This window comes from Lissotriton helveticus, chromosome 1_1, assembly GCF_964261635.1.
Source record: "Lissotriton helveticus chromosome 1_1, aLisHel1.1, whole genome shotgun sequence".
Lineage (NCBI taxonomy): Eukaryota > Metazoa > Chordata > Amphibia > Caudata > Salamandridae > Lissotriton > Lissotriton helveticus.
In genome coordinates this window covers 1,906,147,346-1,906,165,274 of record NC_136057.1, presented here as the reverse complement: position 1 = coordinate 1,906,165,274, position 17,929 = coordinate 1,906,147,346, and the positions used below count along the sequence as shown (strand labels likewise).

The window sequence follows — 17,929 nt, the reverse complement described above, 5'->3', positions numbered from 1 at the left end:
GCCTCGCTTATTTAGAAATATCTTTCTCTTCCAACCCCCTCTCGTGCTAAATCCAAGTTGGAGCTTTTATGGGAAGGAGATCTGGAAATTGTTTTGGTTGTTTCTTTTTAAAATAAGGTATGGGCATGAGTCAACAGAATTTCTATATCAGCTAGTATTACTCAATCCCTATTTTTCATATATTATAGATTATGCATCCCTCCCTTTCGTTGCTCCAGTTTTCCTTCTGATATCTCTGATAGATGTTGGCCTTGTGATTTTTTAAGGCATATCTGCATATGTTATTTAGATGTCCCAATACATTTTCTTTCTGGCATAAGGTTTGGTCCAAGTTTAAGACCATTTTTGGTTTGGATCATTCCTTAAATATTCTTTATATTTTTTTTAAGTTTCTTAACTAATTCCCTTGTCCTATCTTTCCCTAAGCATAAATTATTTGATGTTTTATTAGCAATTGCTTTTCAGCAAATCATTTTTATTTGGAAGTCATCATCTAAGTTATCTTATATGGTGTGATGGGATTCGGCTTATTCGCATCATAATGGGATACTGTGTACACCATCCAATATTTGTCCCCTCATAATTCTGAATTGTTATGTTTACCCCTTACTACATTTCTTAACCAGATTGGAAATGTTATATTAAACACTATCCCTGTGTTATCTGAACATTTGTATCAGCCATGAATATTTTATCTCTGTTCTTCTTTTGTATTTGACTGTAAGATGGCATTTTTAGATTATACGGTACCAGTTTCAGAAATAGTCTCAAGACCTGGCTCTTCAACCGACCTGCAGCTGCACCCCCGAGCGCCTTGAAACCCTCACGGGTGAGTAGCGTGCTTAGTAAACCCCTGATTGATTGATTGTTTCACATATTCATATTAAGCTGTAGATAAGAACTTTTTTTTTTTAGTCAGCATGTTTATTAGAATTTATTTTTTAATTTTTCACCTTTATGTTTTTTATTCCTATTTTCCATTACTCACCGTTACATAAGAAGACTATACTTTTCTCAAGTTCTTAATACAGTATGTTAACCTCGAAGGCACAGGGCGGGATTCCCTTGACATGCATCACAACTTATAGTTTGGCATCTAATGCCGTGAAAAAACTTTTCAGAAGCACTGGCGCATTATTAATAGCAATAACAGAAACTGGGAAAAACCATTGTTCTCTTTCAAACGAGGGCGCAGTTTGCGAGATACTCTGGTCAACACGCGCCCCAGAGGGACCGCATCAAGAGGTTCCCCATCTGTCACAGACGTTTGGGGTCTACCCAAGATTACAGGTCACTATCCATGTTCAAATTTCCGTATTTGTCATCTCACAGCACACACAAAAACTTTGAATCTCGAAAAGGATAAAGTGTGGACTCAAAGAACTCATACCAATTGTAACTCAATGAATGTGGTGTATCTAATAACTTGCCCTTGTGGGCTACGTTACGTTGGTATGACAACACGTAAAGTGAAACTGAGAATCTGCGAACATCGGAGTAACATCAGATGTGGTTGCATCACGACTAAACTGAGTTAGTACTTCCTACAGATCAATCATACAACCAACGATATGTGGTGGACAGTTATTGAACAGGTGAACACAAGAAATACCACCCAGAAAATCCTTTTTGAGAAAGAACAAAGGTGGGTGTACCGTCTTGGAACAAGCCTGCGGGGACTTGATGACACCATCCCCTGGGCCTCTGTTCTTCAGAATTAATTCACCTAAATTCACTTGCTCTTTTCTGTATATTCCCCTTTTCTGTTCATTCCCAATTTGGAATGTGCTCTCACAGCCTCCCAGCGTGGTGGGGTACTTCACTTATGAAAGCAGTCTTGTGCAACTTTATTATTCCCTTAGCGCTTTTTTTCCTGGACATACTATAAAGATGGGCATCAGGCGTAGAAAAGGTTTGTGAAAAGTATATTTTTATTCATATACCACAAAACCCACAGAAACAGCTAGACCAACATCCCAACTCCTCCAGGACCAACCGTCTACTGCCCAATCACCAAACCCCCACAATTCTAAATGACATCAAACAATTCTAAGAATGACATAAGCATGTTCTACAGATGATCTCACAATATACAGATTGGCAATACAGAAAATCATGGAAATAAAAGAAATAGATGTGGCCTACTACCACATGTATCTTTTTACAAACGAAAGAACAAAAAAATAAATTAAACATCCAAAACATAATCATCAAACTTCTTGGGAATTTTAGAAATCCTCTTGGGAATTTTAGAAATCCTTTTATGAGAGGAGGAATCCAATAGAGAGGAGGACCCTGAGAACTCCTGCATGTTAGGGACAGAAACAGAGACAGGAACAGAAGAAGTTCCTGGACCCTCTCCTGAAACAACAATTTCAGGAGAAACAGCAGCATCAGAACCAGCATCATGGGCAGACCCATCGATAGATACATCTGCAGCACGAGACACCTTACTTTGCAAAAGATCATTCCACACACAACCACCATCCTCATCAACAGCAAAAAAACGTTCTTGCCCAGGTTTGAGAAGAATAACTGAACCCTTGCTCCACCAACCCTTCTCAGAAAGAAAAACAGCAGAATCAGTAACTTTCTCCACCTGAAACGGGTTGGAAAATTTAGAAGAACCTTTACTAGATAAAGAAGGTTTCACCACACGAACCCAGTCACCAACCTTAATAATCTTATCTTTAGACTTGAGAGAGGCATCATGATAGATTTTGCCAGCCAAACGCGACTCACAAATGTTCTGTTTGACCTCACCAATAATGCTACGCATATCGACATCAGCCCTGACACCCTTGACAAAGTTAGGTCTTAAAACAGATTTAGCATGTCTACCTCTCATCAGTAAATAAGGGGAAAACCCTGTAGAAGAATTAGGAGTAACATGGTAACTCCACAGTTTCTCTTTCAAAAATGATAGAACATCCAATTTGCTCTCTAGAGCATCCTGAATGCCCTCTTTAACAAACCTATTGGCCCTTTCAACTTGACCATTGGCCCTGGGACAATACAAAGGAGTGGTTTCAGATTTTACACCAAACTTTTCCAAAAAATCTTTCATTTTCTTGGAAACAAATTGCACCCCATTATCAGACAAGATGAGATTGGGAGCTCCTTCCAAACTGAAAATAAAACTCAAAAAATCAATGACAGCATCAGTATTGGGATGTTCCACAAAAGTGAAATAAATCCACTTTGAAAAATTATCTATGACCACAATAGAAAACCTTTTCTCCCTACCTAAACACTCAAAGGGACCGGAAAAGTCAATGGAAATCTTATCCCAAGGACCCACAGCACCCTCTCTGAGGGATAATGGTTGAGTCGAAACTTTCCAATGTTTATCAGCTCTAATGCAAACAGAACAATCATCAATAACCTTCTCAATACCAGAATCCATGCCAGGCCACCAGTAAAAGTTCTTGAGGATCTTCTTGGTGCCAGAAATTCCGGGATGACCAGCATGAGCAAGCTTGATAAGCTTGTTTCTTAAATCTTCAGGCGGAATAAACAGATCTTGACGTAACAAAATATTACCCTCAATGCTCAACTCATCGGCAATCTGAGCAAAACTCCTCAACTTATCCTCCAAATTCCTAATGGGTGGCCAACCCTCACCAACAAATTTCTTGACTTTACTAAGCAGCACATCCCTGTCCATAGCTTCAAGCCAATCCTTCTCAGAAACACTAGATTCAAAGGAACTCACAGCATCAACTAGAGCAACAACACATTCATGCTGATCTAAAATGTCATTACTGTCTTCTTCAAAAGGAGGCAGTCTAGACAGACAATCAGCAGTAAAATTTTTACCACCAGGAATATGTTGTGTTTCGAAATTGTACTCCTGTAGTCTAGCAATCAGTCTGACTAGTCTGGATGACGCCTTACCACTCCTGACACCATCCATCATGAAAACAAGGGGTTTGTGATCGGTGACAAGGATAAAAGGCCTGCCCCACAAAAAACTCTTGAACTTTTCAACAGCCCAAACACAAGCTAAGGCCTCCTTTTCAATAGTACTATAGTGCTTCTCAGCACCAGTAAGCTTAGTGAAAAACACGCCGACACACAATACCGCTTTGAAGGTTGAAGCGACGAAGCGTGCTTGGTGAAATCACTGGAGCGCAGCGCTGACACGCACGAAAGTGATTGAAGATAAGATGGCCGCCCCACGTAGATGCGTGATGATGTCACTGGAGCGCAGTGTTGAAGCGCACAATGACGAAGAGCAGGCTTGGCAGAGCGCGCTGGAACTCCGAGGCACAGCTGAATTAACGGACAGATCAAAAGTGCCAGGAAGCTTAAAACAGGTACAATTACAGTAAAAATACCTTGTTTGTAGTAGAATTTTCGCCCGAAGGCTAGAATAAATTAAGAAAAATTGAGGAGAAGTCTTTGAGCTTGATCTCTGGATCGTAAAGAAAACGAAGTCCAGAAATTTCAATTAGCCGGCATGTTCAGTGGGTCTTGTTAAAGTTTCCCTCGTCGCCAATATAAAGATGGGCATCAGGCGTAGAAAAGGTTTGTGAAAAGTATATTTTTATTCATATACCACAAAACCCACAGAAACAGCTAGACCAACATCCCAACTCCTCCAGGACCAACCGTCTACTGCCCAACCACCAAACCCCCACAATTCTAAATGACATCAAACAATTCTAAGAATGACATAAGCATGTTCTACAGATGATCTCACAATATACAGATTGGCAATACAGAAAATCATGGAAATAAAAGAAATAGATGTGGCCTACTACCACACATACGCTACTTCGTTGTCATCGAGGCTTGCCTAACACACTCTGTATTTGGAACATGCTTATTCCTCTTCAAAGTCCCCCTTACAGCCCCGCTTACTTTCATCATTATCAAAGCTAAGGCCACAATTACCATTTTATTTATGTATTTTAAACAATCACCCGGAACAAAAACTGTTTGTCGTCGGCTTTCAGGCCTATACTTGCTCCGAGGCTCAACCGCGCTGTTGTCTTTAGCGCTCCTTACTTGAATACGTCTCATAGACTGTCTGTATATTTATTCTTCGTTCCCCCGTTTTATTTACTTCTCACTTTATTAATCCTTCGTGGTGGTTGCTATACCAACGAAAGGTACATAAGCCGGTTAACATGCCGGTTTTCTATTCTGGCAATTGATTGGCTTAACAACCAGCCACATGACCTTGACCTCCGCCAATCGGCGGTGAGGATCCATTTTCGACGCCTTCCATGCCCACTATTCACGTGAGCTGGCGGGCAAGCTAATCCAGTCCCTTTGCCTTTATTTTCCTCGAACGCCGTGAACACAATAATCCTTAGGGGTCCGGCAATCGAGGGTTCACCTAGGTACCAAGCAGGTGCCTAGCATATAGGGCTTGAGTACGATGCTCGTGAGGTAAGTACTGCTTTCTCTTTTGACTCAGCAGCCAATTCTGGTATTTTATTCTTTATTTACAGGGTGTGCCATCTTGCTACCACCCCCCTTCCGAGACCCATGGTGCTTTAACGATTAGCACTTTCTGTAAGGACGCTTTATATACTTACCTGTATATACTTTTTGCCCATAAACACTGAGGCAATATAGCCAATTTTCCTTTAGCTACGACACATGTTAGCTTTTAGCAATAAACTGGGCATATTAGTCACCAGCCGCAGCCAGTAGTGGGAGTACCGGCCGGGCGGTGACGTGGGGAGGGGAGGTGCAGGGTGGGGGGTAGTAATGTATGGATTACGGACTTTAAAAGGTAAGTAAACATAAAAAAATAAAACGAATTTCGTTGCACGCACTGCATCACCAAATGCGATGCAGTGTGTGAACGAAATTCGTTTTATTTCTTTTTTAGTTTACTTACCTTTTAAAGTCCATAATCCATACATTACTACTCCCCACCCTGCCCCTCCCCCTCCCCACGTCACCGCCCGGCTGGTACTCCCACTACCGGCCGCGGCTGTTAGTCACCACTATTTTTTGCCCTCATTTCTATTATAACCACCATACTAAGCTTGTCAGGGACTTTTGTCCCGGTAGCCTCACAGGGTTAATGTTAATCCTGTATGTACACATGGTCACTAAGTTCACATTTTGAATTTGTTATGGCTATTAGCACATTCCTAGAGCATTGAAGCATGATGTTTCATTCTAGTGACAAAAGATATCGATACATCTAACTGGTCTTGATTTTCTATGTCTTGTTTGTCTGTCATTGTCTATGTTTGACAGAATAAACTCGGTTCCACTCTAATAAATCAGAATCTAGAGACAGTTTTTTTTATAAAATTTTCTTTTAACACTTGTACCCCAGGCTAGGGTGGGCCTTAGCGCGCCCATACCACCTGGGTTTATTATAATATTTTTTTATTTCACTCCCTTTCACTGGTCCTGACGAACGCCTGATATACCATTATCTTTGAGGGAGAAACATGTTGACCACCAACACAGGATAAATCTGGACTTTTAATCTTGGTTCTTTATCCTACACTATTGTTTTTATTCATGTCCAATTGGCAAAACTATTAAACTTTCTTTTTTTGACGCAATTCGCACATTTTTAAATCAGTCAGCAATCACACTTCACTCAATAAACCAGCTCCGCAGTAAACTGGCGTTGCAGCACACTAGGGTGACATTCGGCCACTCCTGGTGGGGCCCAATGATGAAGCATGTCACCAACCAGGTTGGCGAGTGAGGGCTTTCCGAACACCCACAGTTGACTGAGACTGTGGGTGTTGCTACTTGCTTGCTCTTTTTTCCCCCAAAATTTTTTACGCTCCTTTGTTGTTTCTTTGAATATTTATCATAGGACTTCTTTTTTGTATTTGCAGTATTTATTGCCATAAAATAAAGTCTTTTAAACAGAAACAAAGTATTGCTCAAATATCCCCAGACTGGACCAAAACTTGTATTGGATTCTAGATAAGAAAGCAGTTTCCTGAAGCCAATCCTACAGTTTACTTGCTAAAATCCTTTCAAGCTTCTTGAGGGAACTATCTAAGTGGGAAATGGGTCTGCAGAAGTGGGGATCACAGCAGTTCCTTTTCTTAAAGATGGAGACCATAACCACTTCCTTCCGCATGTGTATAAGCTCCTGCTCGATGAAAACTTCAAAAACATCTGTTAATCAGGGCCCACAGTGCAATATTTTCTTTGGAAAGATCTACGGGGACCCATTTGGGCCGAGTGCTTCCCCCCTCACACTCTGCCTAAGGGCGATGATTACATCCTAGACTTCCATAGGGCAAGTTTGGACTTTAGCTCCAGATCCCATAGACCATGGGTACTCACAAACTTTCTTTCGGGGGCCAAATTTACATTGTGATTTGTTTCTGAGGGCCGCACCGGTGGGGCGGGGTCAGTGGGGGAGAGGGCGGGCTAGATCAACAAAAAAAATTATGACCATGAGGTTGATCACAGGTCCCTGCAGCGGATGCCTTCTTCGACTGCGCCACAACACCCGGCATACACACATCTATCTCCCTCCCTCGCTCCCTCTCTCCCTCCCTCGCTCCCTCTCTCCCTCCCTCTCTCGCTCTGTCTCCCTACATCCCTCTCTCGCTCCCTCTCTCTCCCTCCCTCGCTTTCCCTCCCTCGCTCCCTCTTTCTCTCTCCGTCCCTCGCTACCTCGCTCTCTCCATCCCTCGCTCCCGCCCTCGCTCCCTCTCGCTCTCTCTCCCTCCCTCCCTCTCTCGCTCTCTCCCTCCATCCCTCTCTCCCTCCCTCACTCGCTCCCTCACTCACTACCTCTCTCCCTCCCTTGATCCCTCTCTCTCCCTTCCTCTCTCGCTCCCTCTCTCGCTGCCTCTCTCCCTCCCTTGATCCCTCTCTCTCTCTCCCTCCCTCCCTGTCTGTCTGTCTGTCTCTCATTCCCTCTCTCTCACTCCCTCTCTCTCGCTCCCTCTCTCTCTCCCTCTCTCGCTGCCTCTCTCTCTCCCTTGATCCCTCTCTCTCTCCCTCCCTCCCTGTCTGTCTGTCTCTCTCACTCCCTCTCTCTCTCTCTCTCTCTCCTCTCCTCTCTCTCTCTCTCTCCTCCTCTCTCCCTCTCCCTCCCTCCCTCTCTCGCTCCCTCTCTTGCTCCCTCTCTCGCTGCCTCTCTCCCTCCCTTGATCCCTCTCTCTCTCCCTCCCTCCCTGTCTGTCTGTCTGTCCCTCTCTCCCACACTCCCTCTCTCCCTCTCTCCCTCACTCCTTCTCTCCCTCACTCCCTCTCTCCCTCACTCCCTCTCTCTCTCCCTCACTCCCTCTCTCTCTCTCTCCCTCTCTCGCTCCCTCTCTCCCGCCCTCTCTCCCTCTCTCCCTCCCTCCCTCTGTCTCCCCCCTCTGTCTGTCTGTCTCTCTCTCTCTCTCTCACTCCCTCCCACTCCCTCCCCCTCTGACTCCCGCCCTCACTCCCCACCCTCACTCCCTCACCCACATTTCCTCACCCACACTCCATTGCCCACACTCCCTCCATCGCCATCACTCCCTCCGTCACCTCTCTTTCCATCCCACCCTCTGTCTCTGTCCCTCGACCTTCCTCTGTCACCCTCTGTCATCTCACCCTGCCTGTGTGTCAGCCCCGGGTGAGAGAGCTTGCTGACACACACAGCCGCACCCAAGCACTTCACAGGTCGTTAAAGGCCATTTGCATGCTAATGAGGCTTTGTTGCATTCCACCTCTTCTTAGGCCCCTGCAGCTCCACTCTGGCTAAGTGAGAATCGCCCGACCCCCACAGAGCAGCAGAGACTCTCTGAGTCCCGCTGCAGCAGTCAATCTTTAAAAGAAAAAAAAATACATTGGTAGGATGTCTGCAAGGTCCGCGGGCCGCCGAGGAAGGCTTGCCGGGCCGCCCCTGACCCGCAGGCCGTACTATGAGTACCCATGCCATAGACTATCTTTTCATCCTCTTGAGTAGGGGTTCTATTGTCAGGACTATTTTAGTGGGCAACCCATACCTCCACTGTAATCACCATATCAATGGATGGTTTATCATACCCTGAAAAGAAAGGCTGATTAACAACCTTCCAGAACAGTGTTGAGTCCTTCAAGATGGAGGCTTTTGACAGCTGCTACCACGCTTCTTCCCTCAGCACAGATTTTCTAGCCTCCAGGGCAGATTATAGCTTCTTCTGGCATTCACTAGGTCACTTATTGATGCAGTCTAGTAGAGAGGTCCAATTTCAGTTTCTTGTGAGCCATAGCGCAGGTATGATCGAGCAAGCCTATAGATGGATATGTTTTGGAACTTTAGACTGCTTCAACCCCTTGTCCACTGCAGAAAAAACAAATCTAAAAGCGAAAGAGATGTTTTCTGGTCAGCCATCCTCTGGGTAAGTATAAAAAATGCCTCACTGTTCTTACTCACAAGCTTACTCAAAAAAAGTCCCAATCCACACTCTCCCATTTCATATGCACATGCACATTGTGTGAGTAAGGAGGGGTCAGGTTCTACTGCTGTCCTTTCTCCCTGTCAATGTAAGGTCCAACATTAATTGTGGAGAAGCGTGGCTCAGTGGTTAGAGGCGGCAGACCCGGAAGCTGAGATCGACCGTGGACCAGGGTTCGATTCCCCGCCTCGGCGGGTCTCGGGCTCAAAAATTCCACGGACTCGACAATTCTCGCTCCGGTGCCTACTCGAATCACGGGGTCACACTCTGCAACTCTGGGCAATAGCTTGCTTAATCTCCACTACGGCCCCTCGCGGCGGGATGCCTGGCTTTCACCTTGTGGACACCCTGCCGGGGTTTCTCACAGGGGAATATCAGGACGGGTTCCCTAAGCAAGCGCCAGGATGCCCTTTGGGTGACAGGTTTGCGCTATATAAGTACACCTACATTTACATTTACATTAAAGTGAGTGGGTTGTGATCGCTAATACAAGAAATCAAGACAGAATGGTCAAGTATTAGTTTGGCAAGATCCTGTGACACTAAAAGGTAGTCAATCTCAAGTCCCGTGGCCCATGGGGACATTGTAATTTTTCACTAACTTAGCTTGAGCACGTTGCAGCTTGACTGCTGCTTTTGCACACATTACTACTCGTCTTTATTTTTGCAATATTTTAGTGCCTACTTTCACATGAGAACTCATTGCTGTGTTCACACTCTGCATGTTCCTTGGATTTTGACTGAACATTATGTGCAAGGTCAAACAATATTGTCCCGTGTTATTTTGTTCAGGCCAGACCTTAGCCCTTAGACAAAACATACCAATGTAGCTGTTGTTTAGACAACGTACTTTGGTTTTTAGTGGGGTACACGAATTAGGTGAGAGACACTTGGAGAGGGACCTTTCCAGGGAGAAGAGCAAGACAGCAACTGTGATGTAGATCTACCATCTGTAGGCTAAGGTATGGGGTCTGCTGACAAAGCCCAGAGATGTTCTAATATATATTAATACTGCTTCTTAGCAAGGGGAGGGAGGATTTTGTGCACTAGGTCCCCAGTCCACCACTAATTTCTCAGATTGTGTGGAGGGACCGTAGCGTGCCACAGGAAGTGATTACTACTTCCGGTTCTTTCCTCCAATCAGCTGCTCCAAGCTGATCGCCCATACCGCCTAAAAACCGATGCCTCTCATTCCGCGCAGCGGGCGCCCCGATGGCGCCCCGAAGGCACACCAAAGGCAATCCCCTCTGCGCCCATCCGCGGCCGAATGGGGCCTGGGGTCGGTACCCCTGCCCACATTTTTCACGGCCCCTGCAAATATTCTAACAAAGTCTTCCAGACCCTCCGGCCCATACCCGGCATACATTGCGCACCTCTTGCGTGCAACATAAGCCCTTTTTACTGCTCCGGTTGTGGATTCTCCTTCTCAACCCCCTCCCCTAACTCGTCTCCCAGTAAACTGAATATCTCACCTGCGCCTAATATAAAATATAGCGCTACATATACAGAGTTCACTTTCTTCAGCCTCAACTGTAGATCTCTTCCAAAATATAAGAGAGATATCCATGACCTGCTCTCTGACAAGACGGAGAGCTAAACGATAGCTCTGGACCCGATATTGCGAATGCTCTTCCACCTAACTACACGCACCTTGGAAAGAACCATGTCGTTATGGGTGAAGGGGGCATAGCGAAACGTCCTACACATGTAAATGGGAGGACTTACGCTTCAATGATTGCAAAGCCGGTCTTTTCAAACTTTTGCTTTCACCTAACCTCACCCTTTCTGGGACCTTAATCTATCGCCCCCCGGACCTGCTGGTCCTTGGGCTGCTACACTTCCCGATCTCATTGCCCCTTTATTATTACAAGCCACTAATTTCTTGATTCTGGGTGACTTGAATCTACATTTTAACGAAGTCTCTTGTCCTACCAGCGCCAATCTCATTGCCGATTTGGCTCTTATCTTCTCCAACCTCACCACTGTCCATGCAAGACTGCAACCCCTATCCCTTGGTCTGACCATTTTCTGGTAGTATTCCAGATTAAACATGAACAGAGCTTCAAGCATTCCTCACTCCCCTCAGGATCAAGAAACAGCAGAAATTGGAAAGTTCTAAATGTGAATAGACTTAACCTCATTCTTGCTAACACAATGCCTGTCACTTCAATCATTAATCTAGATGACGATGAGGTCCTCCATAATTGGCTAACCTCGTCTATCGAAGCATGTCTGCACTAGTCCAACAAGAAATTTAACTATCACCACCCCCCAGCTCCTTGGTTTTCAGAAAAGCTCAAAATAGAAAAAACTAAATGTAAAAATGTAGAAAGACGCTGGCGCAAAAATTATGAACCGGCAAAAAAATCAATGTACAAACTAGCTTTCAACAATTACCACTCAATCTGTAATGCTGCTCGGGTGGAGCACGCCAACAAAACTATTTTGCTTACACAAAACTGCCCCAAAGTTCTGTTCAAAGTAGTTAAGGAACTTTCGGGTGCCACCTGTCAGCCCAAGCTTCCATGTTTGGACTCAAAACAATGTGATAAGTTTGCGGATTTTTTTGTGGATAAAATAGATAGGATCTACTCTGATTTTATTAAACAGACAGAAACTAAAACTAATTCACAACTTAATTACCCCTACAACAAAATGCCTCTCCCAGGAAGTTGCTCAAGTTAACAGTAACACCCTATTAGACAAATAGACTCCATTTGACATCTCTTCCTTCTGTAGTATTCTCACCAGTATCAAATCTGGCTCCCCCAAGGATCCGTTCCCCTCCTCGGTACTTCAAACACTTGACCTCCCTATACTCAATATTATCATGGAACTACTCAACATGTCATTACGCGAACCAATGGTTCCTGTAGCCTGGAAACATGCCATGGTCGTACCCCTGTTAAAAAAAGCAAACACTGATCCTGAAGTCCCCTCCAATTTTCGGCCCATCTCCTTTCTTCCAGTCTTCCCCAAAATTCTGGAGAAACATATCAATATCCAGCTTACAAATTTTGTTGAGACATAAAACATCTTGCATCCGTCCTAATCTGGCTTCAGAGCCGGTTCTTCAACAGAATCAACACTACTGGGAGTCACCGAAAACATCCATCAACAGGTCGACAAAGGAGAGACAGTGGCACTTATCCTATTGGATGTAAGTGCCGCGTTCGACACTGTGTCTCACACTTCTCTCTTAAAAATCTAACAATCCAGTGGTGTTGCTGGCATGGCATTCAAATGGTTGTCCAGATTTCAATCTAATAGGACCTTTCAGGTCTTTTCCTCAATGGCTAATTCCAAGAATCATGTATCCCAGTATGGAGTCCGTCAAGGCTCCATACTTATCCCATTGCTCTTCAACATCTATGTTAGCCCCCTGGCTACGATAGCTGAGCAAAAAGGGCTAACAATATACTCTTAGGCAGATGACACGGGGAACAACCTTTACAGCGCAACTTTTACAACGCACTACCATTACAACAAAACTTTTACAACGCAACATCCATTGCAAAGCATGCCATTACAACGCAACCATTACAACGCATGACACTACAACGCACACCACTACAACACATGTCATTACAACGCAGTCATTACAACGCATACCATTACAACGCATACCATTACAATGCATAGTACTGTAGTGTAGTTCCTATATTCCCAATTGGCTCTGCGCATTGGAATAACATAAACGATAGTTTAGACGTAGGACTGAGGTCAACTAGGTCTCTACTGAATATGTTAGACTTAATTATGAATGCCAGATAGCTCAGAGGTCACTAGAAACTTTCTCAAGTAAACAGGAAGGTGTTAACTTTCCTAAATAGACAAGAAGGGATTCGTTTCCGACAACCGCATAAACATGACAACTTTGCTCCCCCCAGAATAAGGAATATATCTCTAGAGTCGCAGAAACAATAGCCAGCTATTTCACTCAGTCAATCGTGCATGCTTAGTTTTACCAGGAGTGCAGAGAAATAGAGAGACGGGCGTTTTCAATAACAGTGGTTATTTATTGAGCAGTCTTCTTTCTCATGTAAGAGAAGTGAATTGCCACAATTGCAATGCTTGTCATAAAGTAAAGTGCGTACAGTAAAAGGAGTATTATTAAATAATACTTTAAAAGGATTTATATGGTTTCTAAGCCATAAGATACTTAAAATGGATAAAATACATACAATGATAAAAGTTGACTAAACGTACTCAACTGGTGTTTCTAAAATACACCTACCCCGGTGTACCTAACCTAAGCCTAGTACGTGGGAAGGAGTAAGTGAGATTTAGTTTGAGTTAAGATAGTTTTTGCCAAGAATCTGAATCAAGAATTCTCTAAGGATCTAATCAGCTCCGTACCTTGGTTATAGAATGAAGGAGGTCTTGTATCTCTTTCTCAGGACTCGATCTCCCAGTAACCCGCAAGGGTGACTGGAAACACTGGAGCTGGATTTCTCGGCAGGAGAAAAGACAGCGTCTCTCTCAGTGCGTCAATGGGAGGGTCGGCTTCCTTCGGCACTCATTACAGCAGGGCGTCCGGTAAGTAGATAGTCGATCTGCTCCAAACCACCGTGTGTTTGTTAAGGCAGATGCTGGTATATTTATACCTGGAAGGTGCCGAGTTTAATGTAAGGTTGGACATAAGACGTCACTAAGAACTCGCAGTTCTTTTAGGACTCCAGGAGTTCTTGGACAAATCAAAACAAAAGCAGGGGGAATTCCCGGGCTGCTGGATGCTTGGTTTGTTTAAAGAACGCGTTGTACTTTCTAGGTGTCTATGGGAGTAGCCTTGCCGTATTTGGACTGCATTGGCTATGACTAAATATGGATATGATTTGTTATAACCACATAAGGGCATGAATCGGGAATATTTAAATAGGGTCCTAGATACGTTCACAACAGTACCCTTACACTATCCAACACTTACCCTACTGTTGCACCCCCTGGAGTTAGAATAGTAATTTTTACCCCTACACCATCCAACACTTACCCTATTATTGCACCCCCTGGAGTTAGAATAGTATTTTTTACCCCTACACTATCCAACACTTACCCTACTGTTGCACCCCCCTAGAGTTAGAATGGTAATTTTTACCCCTACACTATCCGATACTTACCATACATGCAATGTTATGTTATGCGTTGTAATGGTATGCGTTGTAAAGGTTGTATGCGTTGTAAAGGAATGAGTTGTAAAGGTAGTTTTTAAAAATTCGTTGTAATGGCATGGGTTGTAATGGAATGCGTTGTAATGGATGTTGCGTTGTAAAAAATGCATTGTAAAGGTATGCGTTGTAAAAGTATGTGTTGTAACGTCATACATCCGATGACACACAGCTCATCTTCTCGCTCTCCTCCAAGGAGACCGCAAAGACATCAGTGCTCCAGCCAGAACTAAAAAAGATTGCTGACTGGATGCATGATAACAAATTAAAATTAAACAGGGGATAAACCAAACTCCTCATCTTCGGTAACAACAAAACTCTCTTGGGCTCCCACCAATGGCCACCACAAATGGGTGATCCCCCTCCCATCTCCATTGGCTCGTAACCTTGGCGTCATCATCGACGACCAACAAGTGGTTAAAGTTGCCTCCACCTGCTTTGCCATTGTCAAGTGGCTTAGGAAAATTCTCTGGATGCTTCCTCTGTCAACACAAAAAACTGTCATCCAGGACCTAGTAGCTTCTAGATTAGACTAAAGCAATGTACTTTATCTGGGGGCAAGCAAGGAAGTACTCCGCAAGTTGCAAGTGGTCCAGAACTCCGCAGCTAGACTGCTTTGCAAACTACCCAAAATGACTTCCATCTCAGTCTCACTTCGTGAACTTCATTGGCTGAGAATTGACTATTGCACCAAATTCAAAGCAGTCTGCTACATGCATAAAATGAATTCTGGCTTAGCCCCTCACTATCTCTGTGCTTGGGTGCACCACTACCACCCCCCATGCCTACTACGATCTTCGAATCAATACAAATTCCAAGTTCCCAGGATCAAACGAGCCAGAATGGGAGGACGATCATTTGCTTATCTGGCTCCCTCCCTTTGGAATTCTCTTCCAACTCACTTACGTGTCGAACAACACTATCCTAAATTTCGTAAAGGCCTAAAAACTTGGCTTTTTAATCAATAGAACCTTTTTAACGCTTTTTTTTCAGCATCCAGCCTTTACCCCTTATCCATCGTGTTCACACACGCTGGGAAACCACCGGATAGCTGTGCGCCATATAAATTTAATAATAATAATAATAATAATTGGCTCCACTTTCTTTTTATAATGACTTCTCACTTAATGATTTATGGACTAGCTGCTATGCTGACTATATTTGTACTATGCATTTTCCTGCTTGTTCTGGCATGTATACTGCATGTCAGGGCACGTTAATAAATATTTAAACTACTTCGTGACTCTGTCAAATCTTATTGTGGACGAGTGCAGGACTGTGAGAAAAAGGGTGTGTCTTGTTACCGCGATTCCTGAAAGATCTCAGAGTGTTGTGTTCTGGGGTGTCTAATCATTTGTTGCTCTGTGAGTAGGAGAGCAAGTGAGACACTATAGCTAGTACTGGACTTGTGGGTACTAAGGTGGTAGGAAGACTCCACACATCGAGGTCCCATAATCCTGCGCATAGATCTGTGTTTGTGCATAATCCCTGCAACATGGCGCCACCAACGTTTGTTCTGGTACTTATTCGCAAGACTCCTGAGTAGTGCTTGTGCTTGTCCACAATACCCTCTCACCATTCCCGGAGACGTCACTGGTGAGGGGGCTTCACCTCCTATATTTGTATGTTTATAAGTTTTTCAAGCTTGAAGTTTAAAAGGTATTTTCTTTGCCCTCTTTTGCGCTACAGTTCTCTCTGTTTGTTTGTCCAATTTCTAATATGGTACAAGCAGTCGCTATTGCGGCACATAATCATGCTTTTGTTACTGCTCATGTGACTCAAAGGGGAGTCCCAGTTGCGGGGCTGATTTAATTTTTGTTGTCAAAGCAGATGCAGCTTACGGCTTTGAAGTTTTTTACTCTTGGGTTACATTTCCCGCAGTGGATGGGAATGATAATATCTTTCATGAATATACACCAGCCATGGTTCCGCAAAACTATCACTTACTTGAAGTTCCGTTGACAGCCTGGGAACATACCATATGGTTTAATGGCACCCTTCCTCACCTTGGTTTTGCGGCCTGTTTAGGACCCTTATCGGTTGATGGGGCCACATGGCCCGTGTTGGCTGGTTTCACACCTCATCCAAATTATGTTGATGTTACACTCGCAGAGCTACATCAAATACATACGTCTTTGAGTCAGAAACAAATAAGTGTCATACAATGTATGTCACATAATATTCAAATGGCTCTGGCTGGAGCCACTTCTCAGCCACCATGCCATGGTGGTGGTCTTGTCATAGGTCCCATCATGATTAATTCAGTGATGGGCAAACATCCTCAGAATAGAGATGATTGCTATATTGGCTTGCAGAAATATGTGAGCAACTCAAGACTGTTTTCCCAAAGACTATTCCTGTAGAAAAACGCAGGATCCTTACAATGAGTTTACCTATTGGTATTGTTCCCGCTTTAGCTGATTGCACCATCTGGGGTACGGTGTTTGCTGAAGTGTATACACTGTGCTTTGGCACCCCCCTCGATGACCGTTCTACCAAGAGTTCTGAAGAAGGTTCAAAATGAACATGGGGCTAGTCCAGCTCTGGAGTTGGGGATGAGATTGGTGGGAATGTACCCTATTCTCTCTGGCGTGATTCTGGCCAATGTCAAAGGTGAGGCAGTTAGCTTGCAAGTGCTTCAACACCTTTCGGCGGTGGCAGACGTTGACAAGCAACAACAGTTGCTGATAATTATGCGGATGTATTCACATCATTAGTCAATAGTTTGGGACTAAGACTTTTTACTCAGGTACAAAATAAGCCTCCACCTGAAAAGGAGGGTTGTCCAGTCTTTCCTAAGTGGTCTTGGAATAAAAATCAGTGGCAGCAACAACAGAAGCCTACTTCTCATGCTGGTTTGTAAGCATCAGACGCTTCTAAACGTAGATATGATTTGCATGACTACTCTAAAATTAAAACACCAGAGAAATTCCATGTTCCTGATCCTCGTTCTCCTTGTTCCTTCCAGGAATCATCGTACCAACAGTTCAGTTGGGGAGGACGTCAGGATCGCAGAGAAGGCGAGTCTGCGCAAGCAAGACGCAACACACAGTGCCAGTTTGACATGAAAGCCAAGCTAGGGGGACCACCTCAATTTCGTGCCCCATTTCAGAAGAAAAAGGTTGCCCCTTTGACAGCAAAGTATGCCTCAGATGGTGAGAACCCTGCTCCTCGATAGGAGAGCACGGCAGAGGTTACCATAGTGCAAGAGGCCCTCCTCCAATGTCTGGAGGCAAAAGCAACTGACATGTTCATTGCAGTGGAAACAGCTGACACATGAATTGCCCCCCCTGGCTTTATGAGATAGGCTTCCAATTTGAAGGTGATATTAAACGCACAATTAATGCAGTCTTTTGGCACAACCTTACTTCTTCATATGCTATTTTGCTGGCGGAGGCTG

At 44.2% G+C, this 17,929-nt stretch overlaps 1 protein-coding gene and 1 long non-coding RNA gene across 5 annotated transcripts in view; one reads left to right on the top strand and one right to left on the bottom strand.

The window, feature by feature from the left end:
• LOC144754755 (uncharacterized) overlaps window positions 1-17,929 on the top strand; it is a 194,677-nt gene that overhangs the window by 1,598 nt on the left and 175,150 nt on the right. For both annotated transcript variants that reach the window (XR_013594764.1, XR_013594765.1), the window contains exon 3: window positions 726-829. This is a non-coding gene — a long non-coding RNA (uncharacterized LOC144754755). The remainder of the gene's footprint in view (window positions 1-725; window positions 830-17,929) is intronic.
• Window positions 1-17,929, bottom strand: part of LOC144754735 (flavin-containing monooxygenase 1-like) — a 633,385-nt gene that overhangs the window by 559,867 nt on the left and 55,589 nt on the right. The gene's annotated exons all lie outside the window — the stretch shown is intronic.